The sequence below is a fragment of the Cydia pomonella genome, chromosome 3 (assembly GCF_033807575.1).
Source record: "Cydia pomonella isolate Wapato2018A chromosome 3, ilCydPomo1, whole genome shotgun sequence".
Lineage (NCBI taxonomy): Eukaryota > Metazoa > Arthropoda > Insecta > Lepidoptera > Tortricidae > Cydia > Cydia pomonella.
In genome coordinates, this window is record NC_084705.1 from 23,603,377 (window position 1) to 23,613,627 (window position 10,251).

Genomic DNA, 10,251 nt, shown 5'->3' on the forward strand with positions numbered 1-10,251 from the left:
TGCATGTTTTGTTTAAGCTCCCCTCACCCTCCTTGCCCCGAATCGCAGTTTTTAATTTTAGAAAAAACATTCGAAGTCATTATATTCTTTATTAAAATAGGCCTAGCAACAACCACTTCTAAATTAAAAGGTCTATGACATTGGAGCTTGACACAGCGTATGCGCAGTGAGGTTATACTTGAACACAACAGCTCTCTCTCTAAATCTCTTTCTAATCCAGGACTGTGTAAACAAGACAGCGCCCAGAGTGGTTACTAGACAGCCTAGCTAGTTTTCACAAGTTTTTCAATGGTATATTTACTAAACAAATAGCCCCATAAATACAGTATGTCACTGCTTCTCACTATAATATTAATAAACACAGGATTATCTTATCTTGCTCGTAAATTCATTAAGTTGCACAATTAAAATGTAAATCCGTTCATGGCTGCTTCCCCCCGAGCTCGGAAGATATCGAAATAAGCCAAGACTGACGAAGGGGCAACGGCGGCAATTAAGGAAAACCACTCGCCGGCAAATTATATTTGAGGAGGTAAACTCTGTTGATCAATTATTGAATTTCATAAATAACAGCGATCGAATGACGTACCTGTGACAAAGTGAAATACATAGTTTTAAGACGAATACGGGACTTAATCGCGTAAACTTACGTTTATTATATAGCCTGACGTTTCGAACGTGACGTTACGCTCGTAGTCACAGGCAGACTGGCGAGGAATTGTATCAACATCTTGCTGCGCGGGTTTTGCAAACTACCCACACTTGATCTTGATTATTCACTTGTACGCTAGGGTTGTCACTTTGCCTACTTGTTATATTTCGTTAGGTATTGTTTTTTAAATAGACTCACTTAATTATGATTTTTTTCTGATAAACGTTTAGGTAAACGCGCGTAAAGCACTGATTTTAAAGCTCTTATTAGTAAATTTCGTAAAGTTTGGATTGCTAAAAATGGTAATATTGTATTACACATATCCTATACTTTAACTTTAATAAACTACATTTTTGTTATTTTAATTGGAAGTAATGTAAATGAATGTTAGACGAAATCAATTTTCTCCAGAAATTACTTCAAAACAAGTGACAATTTCTCTGAAAATTTACTTAATTTCTACGTTATTTTAATACTTAAACAATCTAAAACATTTCCTGAAACTGTTCTTATAAATCATTTTATATAATTTACCACCAAATTTTTTTAAATGATTTTTTTATAAACTGTCCCTTCTTGTTACATATTACCAGGGACACGCTTGCGACCTCATTATTAAAATGCAAGATGAGACGACGTGCTAATAGAAACCAATACTTGTTATTTACGTATTACGTAACAAGAGGTATACAATTTCAACGACTAAATCTATCAATTTTACATTACGATCCAAGAAAATTAAGCTTGACACTATAAATCTATCACTGTATTTGGATGCACTAAGCTTCCGTCGCTGTTGAGTTGTCATTTTATGGTAACAAGGCAGTGTGTTAAAAACCCTCAGTTTGTCTCATTTTGTTTTATTTGAAAAATGAATAGTTCTAATCGTTTTAAGCAGCTCACAAGAACTCCAGCTTTGCAAAACTTTCTCGTTTTGATGTTATCGAACCTTGGTGTAATTTGATAGCGTGACATGACGTACGCGTTTGCGTTAAGACTCATCTTGTATGGGATATAGAAACAGCGTTTAAACACAAGTATTGTAAATGATATGCTTAACTTTTATATAAATATTCGTTACTAGACCGGGAATAGTTTAGAAGATATATTTTTTTTAATGGTCTTGAGTCTAAGTAGGTCACGATTCCAATAGAAAACGATTGAGTGGACATGTCTTTATTTATAGAATTAAATCACGATTTAATTCCATGGAATCCATTGATCCATATAAAATTTTTAACTACGTAGAATAAAATAAAACAGAACAAAATCGTTGCTGCAGCACAATATAACTTCGCGTCCTAAGTGGAACTTACACTTAAATTTCATATAAGTTTCTGTAAGTTTCAAATTGAAAATTTCGCTTATATTTCTTTTAATTTTTCTTGGTTTTGGAGTTTTTAGCAAACTGACAGATAGACGGGACGGGGAGACTTTGCTATATAATATGTTTACATAAAGAATTTGTTAAAGCTCTGCCTGCTTTACTGTCTCAAAACTGTTCATAATTATTTCTATCGGAATTAACATCATACCAAATAAAACGAAACGTCAAGCGGAGTCTATAATGCTCAATAAAGACATTACGAATATTATGGTGTATTTGGATAAAGAATAAGAGAAAGTAAAACGCAATTCATATATAAGAGATTAATAGTACATTATGATACAAGTGTGCTAAGTTGGTCATTATACACGAGGCGATATTGTGCGCGCGAGCTGTAAGCGAGCGCGCAATAAGAAAGCCGATGTGTGTAATGACCAATGCACACGCGTTTCATACGACGTTTTTCAAGACACTTGCGAGGAAAAAAACAAAACTTATAAATAAGATTTTTTCTTGTCAAAATAGTACAAACAAAAAGTACTTACAATTTTCAAAATGGTGGCTCACAGTTTTAACATCTAATAATTGCACCAGATTGTGCTGGGCTTGTAGGTACTTATTCGCCAGTTCATTGAAGTAAGCTACCAACACGTTTTCCAAGAAAGACTGGGCGTTTTTGCTGATTTTCTATTGAATAAAAGTTTCATATGCCGCCGATTATTTTTCACCCGATTTTGATGGTAAAAGGCTATCGTTCTCGGTTCTTGCCTCTATTAGTATTACTGGCAGCGTCAATTTTATATGCTCTACATTTTCAATGCTTTAAAATGACATTTTCGTCAATATATAAACTAAAAACATGCAAAACTATTCCAATTTTATGACAAATACGGAAAATGGCTGGCGCGTAAATTTTTTTTAAGCACGATTCCAATGCGCGCGCAAGCCAAAGGCGCGAACGAAATCGACAAACAGCCAATTAAAAAAATTTAAAAAAGCTAATATTTTCATATTTTTATTCGACGGATGGAATTCAAATCGATAAAATGTTATGTTTATTCATTAATGTAATTTACGAGATAATTTAACTGATAAATTATGTTTGGTGTGATAAAACCTCTTTGAACTAACTAACATTTTAAACCTAATAGTTGGCTTAAAAAAAAAATTATCACTCGACCAAATTAAGAAGGCTCCGTTTCCATGCATATTATTAGGAATCAGCTACCTTCTTAACTCAGTCGGATAATATAATGAAAAAGCACGCGTGTTTAATATCTAGGATTATGAGCCAAAAATCGGTGGAATAAAAACGTCGTTTTGAGCAAGTGTGTTGAAAAATTAAACAAATTTAATATACACATACGAAACCAAACAAATAGTAGATATGGTTAAAAATTAAAAAAAGAAAAGAAGACGTAGCGTACCTAACGTGGTCTTGAACTTCCGTCTATGGTATAACAACCGGGTACGATTAGCCGGGATAGCGAAAAGGCTGCATGAAATTTAAGTGAAATTTATACGGTAACATATATCAGAAACATTTCCTGTCAATTATGTAATTTTCAACAGAGGAAATATGTCACCGTTAAGGAAATATGTGAAATGTTTCAGAAATTGCCCATCGCTAATCACAACATTCCATCCCATCATACTTTTACTTACATAATTGGGCGTTATGTGTCTTTAGTTTTATTTATTCGATAATTATACCTATTAAATTTTTCGTTATAATAATAGGTACCTGCACGTTTATTCCTCGATTAGGTAATTATGACGTAAATATAATCACGTCATCCAACATTAAGTTATATCTATGGACACTTACAGCTCTTTTTTTAAAACCTGTGTTCTCCTTTTTCATGAATGATCTCTTATTTAGGTATAGTAGAGGAAAAGCGACTTTATCCCACAAGAGAGTTCGAAATTCACGCGAGTTTTGACAAATTAAGTAGCCTCGATTTGTCTTATCTGCATTTGGTGAAGTCTCAACATATCAACAATCCTTGAACTTAATATCACCTTACATATCTATTAGCGCAGATGTTATCGCTATACAGGGTACAAAAGGAACAATAAAATTGCGGCTTTCACAATCTTCACCAAATCATCGGTTTACTTTGTTGGATGCGTTTTCCTGTACCCCTAGTGTATATTTATTCGATAGCGAGACGTGACGTACGTTTGCGTTATGTTTCATTTTGTATGGGATTTTGAGTTTCCAAAACGTCCCGCTTGGCGCGCTGTTTCTAAATCCCATACAAAATGAGACGTCACGCAATCGAATAAATGTACACTAGGGGTTCTGAACTTCCAGCCTGACTTAATTTTGTTTAACAAATTTTATATTCTAAGTAATGTTTGATTTATTTTGTATTTTGTGCTCTTAATGTATACGTATAGTTCGCAAGTTACGAAATACATTATGAAAGTTTGCGTTTTCAAGTAACTGAAACTCATTACCTGCCAATTTAAGCAAAACGCCGCTCGATTATATCCGAGTTGCTATCTACTAAACTAAGTTTAAAGTTGGAAGTCGATAGTTGCTGCCTCGAACTGATTGCCCGTGCCAGAATACCTTTGTCCGTAGGTATTCTTTGAAGTAGCTACTAACTATATAAGGAAATAAGTAGGTATACAAATACCTTGTTACCTGCTGTCGAAACTGCATTTAGCGTAGCAAGTTGACCTATACCTAGATTCTAAAGGAAAATTCGTTTTTTGACTTTAAGGGTTTATTGTTTCACCGATGATTTAACTCATTCAACTCGTTCGCTAAATAATAACACGACACGAACTTACCTGTTAGTGTAGTCAGTAGCTGAAATAGCCGTAATTAAATAATATTTTCATCACACTTGCTCGAAAAAGTTCTTATTTCAAGCAGGTGTACTGGAGGACAAAGGCCTTTTTGTTCCCACGGGAGTTATGGATTGGGAAAAAAAGCTTTTTTGTTTAATCATGTCACTTATTCATACAAACCAAGTTGCATAACTGAGTTTTACTTTTAAACATACTGACGTTTATAATTTAATATTTTTATTTATGTTTAAAATTAAATAATTTGATTAATTTAACAGCCGTTTAAAATATTTTTACAAAATTTTCAATCGTGACTGAATGCCGAAAAGGTCTGTGTTCTCGATGCTAACCTGTCAAGAATTTAAAAAATGGCGGACGAATGTTTGATATGTCACCGTATTTAAGAAAATATAAAATTTAGTTTTTTCTTCGCAAGTGTGATAAAAAACCTTGTGTGTAACTCCGGGGGTAAGAATATTGCAAACTCGGGTATTTAATTCCCTCCAGCCTGCGGCTGTCCAGAATTACCACCCTCGTATCCAAAGTTTCACTTACCCCCCTCGTTGCACATTGTACTATACTATTAACCCTTGCAGTAAGATAAACGAATTTAAAGCTTGACTTTAATTTTTTCTGGTATGGTCAGTCTATTTTTGATAATTCAGTCTTATGAGTTCAAGCTATAAATCGAGAATTTTCAAATCTCAAGCAGTTTGCCAGGAGTCAAGATTAAGTTAATTCAAGTTTTCTGCTCTTAATAGAACGTCGAATAAAGGCATAAGTTACCTCTGACAGTTTCCCGATATCTTGCGCGGACTCGTGCCGCAGTAACAAGGTTTTAAACAGTACACCATCAATATGCTACATGTATGTCAGGTATGGAGTTCCTATTATAGATTAACGCAATTATCGATGCTTTTCCCATGCTTTGTTTGTAAAACGAAACAAAATAATTGCTCAATTCTCTTCTTCTTCATTTTAAAAGGATATTTGAGACTTGGTACCTACCGATTAACTTGCGGTTTTTTAAATTAATATAATAATATGCTTTGTGTATTTTTTTATACCATGTCGGCGGCAAACAATCATGCGGCCCACTTGATGATAAGTGGTCACCGTAGCCTATGGACGCATGCAACTCCAGAGGTGTTACATGCGCGTTGCTGACCCTTTAAAAACCTGTACACTCCTTTTTTGAAGAACCCCATACTGTAGACCCTCGGGAAAACCTCGGCGGGAGCTTATTCCTCAGCCGGAGCGTCCGCGGGAGGAAATTCCTCTTAAACCGCAAAGTGCGCGACCATATTATTATATTAGGAGTATTATCATAGTCACAAAAATAAAACTATTTTTGGTTTGCTCCGAAGCAATGTACAATCATTTTCGCGCCGTACGCTGTGGCTGCTGAAGAGAGTAATATGTACAAAACTGGGCCCGTGTTCTGCTAGATTTTTAGTACCAAATGGTCCAACATTTAGGTAGGTACCTACAATTTAATTCCCATTGTAGCTACTCGTTGCTCTGGTATTAGCTACCTGTGACGTAAAGCTACCAAACTAGTATTTTGTTAATAGAACCTGAAGAACGGTCAAATACCGGATATTAATAATATTTGTGAACCGAGTCAACTTTAAACACTGTTTACCATTGTATCCATCTCGGATCGATCTTTGTATATTTAAATTTGGAGGAAACGAACTACCGTTTTACGTCAACAAGGGTAGGCGCTTCGAATTCAAATTTGCAGTTGGGTTGGGGAAGACGGTTTATTAATAAGGATTCCGTGGTTTCTCGGAAACTTGCTCTTTCCTGAATACCTTAATAGTTACAGCTAAGAACAATATCATATACAAGTAGGTATAGGTCGAAAAAAAAAGTAACGCTTTACTTTTTATTCAAGCTCTCCTAAATTGGGTTGAAGTCTAGTATATCTTTTAGGTTGCTATTTCATTTTAATATCAAAGTGCTTATAGTCAGTATGGAGAGCAGTAGCTTACACAATAAAACCGATGGAGCTACTAGAAAACCTGTTTTCAAATAATAATAAAATCCGCACCCAAATCGATTTACCCGATTAAGAGCTACAGTGCCACATACATACACACATACACACGGTCAAATTTATAACACCCCTTTTTTGCGTCGGGGGTTAAAAACTGACTGTTGAATTGTAAATAAAGTGTGTTCAATTTTACCTCATATGATGTTAATTATTTACAGGTAACAAAGAAACGCGTAGGTATAAGGATAGTCTAGATTATGTCACGTAACCTGCCGAGGGTGAACCTGGAGCTGAAACCATACTAATTTGTGTTAGGTATAGCTCGCAAATCGAGTTAGCTGAAGCCACACTCTGAACGGAAGTCCAGTTTGCAAGGAATTAGAGAAACGTGGAAACGGAGGTGACAAGTATATGACAATGTTAAATTCGAATGATTTTTTCACTTAGGGTAGTTCGGTCTTCAACTGGTCTCTATGCTCGCTCAATCACTTACATTCTTGCAGAAACAACGATATAGATATGATTACAATTCGGCACACCAATAGTACAAAACGTGAATTTAGAAAGGTACTAACTTTGTTATCCCGGATTTTATAGGTATCCCTTAATAGGCACTATACTATATACAGGGTGACCTTAGCCATTGGACAAACCCTGGAATCCCACGTAGGGTTACTTCTCAGGAATGCTCTGACGTTAATATTTTTTTATTAGAACAAAACATAAAAAAATATTTTTTTCGAACAAAAGTTATTTGCAATAACCGACAACAAAAAGAAACACACTGTGTAAATTTTTGGCAGTGTTTTTGACAATTTGTTCGAAATATTTGATAATAATGACATTTTTCAAAAGTCAGAAGCTTATTAGTGTCATAAACAGGGCCCGGACTTTTCATGCCGTTGACGCAAAAATGACTTAATTTAACATACAGGGAGTTACTACAAATTTAGATAACTTACTTATTGATGGGTATCATAATAAATACTTGTTACGTGAATAAAAGCTTGTTACGCTGCTAAATACCAAAAATATGTATTATTTCATAAATTAATAATCTATTATTTATTTGTGAGACAATAAAATGAAAGTCAGTTAGACGTTTCTATACTGGCCGCGTAGCCAACGTGCAATTCGCTTACGCTCCGTAGCGATCGAAAAGCAACTGTCACTGTCACACTAATATGGAAGACGGATAGAGAGACACAAAGCGATTCGATGTCGAAGCGATAGCGATTCATTATGTAGCGTGAAATGACGACGTATGACGTATTTTTCTGTCAACGGCATGAAATGTACGGGCTCTGGTCATAAATAAAGAAGAAATTTCCATACTATTCTTTGAGGATATTACATTAGGAGCTACTAACACATACAGGCTGCTCCAAAGTAAAAAATGGTAATTTGTTAATTTCTTCGAAACCGCTACACCGGTTGTTATGGATACTTTGTACACTGATTCTAAATACTCTAAAGCATATGTGACGATCCACGGTAAAAGGTACCTTATGGCGGTTGGCGCTTACGCTGTTATTTACGACGCTCCAATACTAATGCCATGCTATGCAACGTAAGCGCCAACCGCCATAAGGTACCTTTTACCGTGGAACGTCACATATGTACATTTCGGCTTTGTCCAATGGCTAGGGACACACTGTATTCGTATGTATTAAGTATATGTTGATGAATGATGGACACAGTACGGTAGTCAGCTAGTAAGTTTTACGGTTAATAAGTTGATGATGATGAATTAATTTTTTCATTTCTCATGCTCTGAAAAAGGGTCATTGTTGTTCTAAAAAGTGTGCAGAAAGTGATACGTTTATGAACTAAAGCATTGTACTTGCCAAGTACTTTTGTTACGATAGTCTAGTCTGATATTTAACTCCCCATTCCATAAATAACGATACTTTTACCTAAATGGTTAATTGAAAGTGGCCCTCAAGAAATGCTATAAAATATTATATTTATACTAAATATATTTTTTATAGCATCGTTCCTCGTATTCTAAATGAAAAGTAGAATAAAAACTACCTCGGCAAAAATGGTTAATAATCTACTAAATTAATTTTTGATGCTGGATCGATACTCCAGAAGCCGTGAGTTCAAGTCCCACCCAAGAGAGTATTTTTTCCACTTTTAAATTTATTCTAAGCTAATAATCTACTACCTATAGTTGATCATTTGATGATGGTTACAAGGCAAAGTAAGGCTAGTAAAGTAAGTTGTCCTCAAAAATCTCATGCGCAAAGAACATAGGACTCATCCAGAAATATATGAACAAGATATTACCATTGCCCCCGCCATGTTAGTCGCACAAGTTTAACAACACATGCCTTTATTAATAAACGTAACACGTACAGAGGGCACTAAACTTATAGTATTCAACCTTAATAGCTTTGAAATAGAATATATCATTCGAATCAGTACAGATAATCGCTTTCAACGACGGAAAGGGTATGTTAGGGACTTATGGAATACATACAATTGTAAGAGAATCTTCCGATTACGTGTTGCATCGTATACTAACTGAAACATGTTTCGCAATCTCGTATCAAACAAAACGTTGCGTTACTCAAAATTCAACTTTATTTTCATTCCAGATAAGACTGTTTATTATTATATCTGTATCCGATATTACATTACGTAGACATTGAGGATAATAATAAGTCTAACTGCGGATTAAGTTGCATCGCGGATTGAATAAGTTTACGGCGCTGCGCTAAATGAAAAAATATTCAATTACCAAGCTAATTAATTCTTTTTTTTTCATATTTTTATTATTAAATATTAGAGTTAGGACCTTTGAAAAACTGCATTTGGGATTTGTTTTTTGTTTAAAATATTTTACATAATTTATTGTACCCTTTTTTCGATTATCAGAAGAGTTGGTCTAATAATTGAAAAAGGTTACAATAAATTGTGTAAAATAACGTCAAGGTCCAGGGAGGAAAATGATGACTACGTTTGCATGGAGAAGTGGTCGTCCACTATTCTCTTAAATATGTTCCTATTGTTCCTGTTAACATAAATTACATAACATAAAACAACGTTTCAACATATAATTATGATATAGGTAGATAGGAAGTTACTGCAAGCTTATCAGCTGCCTTGACCGCTAGTGCAGCTGTCCCATTGAGATAATTAATAAATTGTCTGATAATTGTTTAAACACCGCTTCGCCGATGTGCAATCCCAAGCCAAATTAAATTACTTCAGCACGTCATAGTTTACTACTACATTGTTTGTAGGGTTCCGCACCTCAAAAGGTAAAAACAGAACCCTTTTTGGATCACTCGACTGTCACACTCACGTGTCATTATATAGTAGGTAACTATTTGGCCTAAAATAAAAGACGAATATGACGACACCTGAAAAACCCATCTCAGCCGTTTAAGCTTGTCTTTTTTGTTAATCTAGTGAACACTGAACGCTTTGTGAAAAAGTGGCCTGAACCCGCGCACGCGC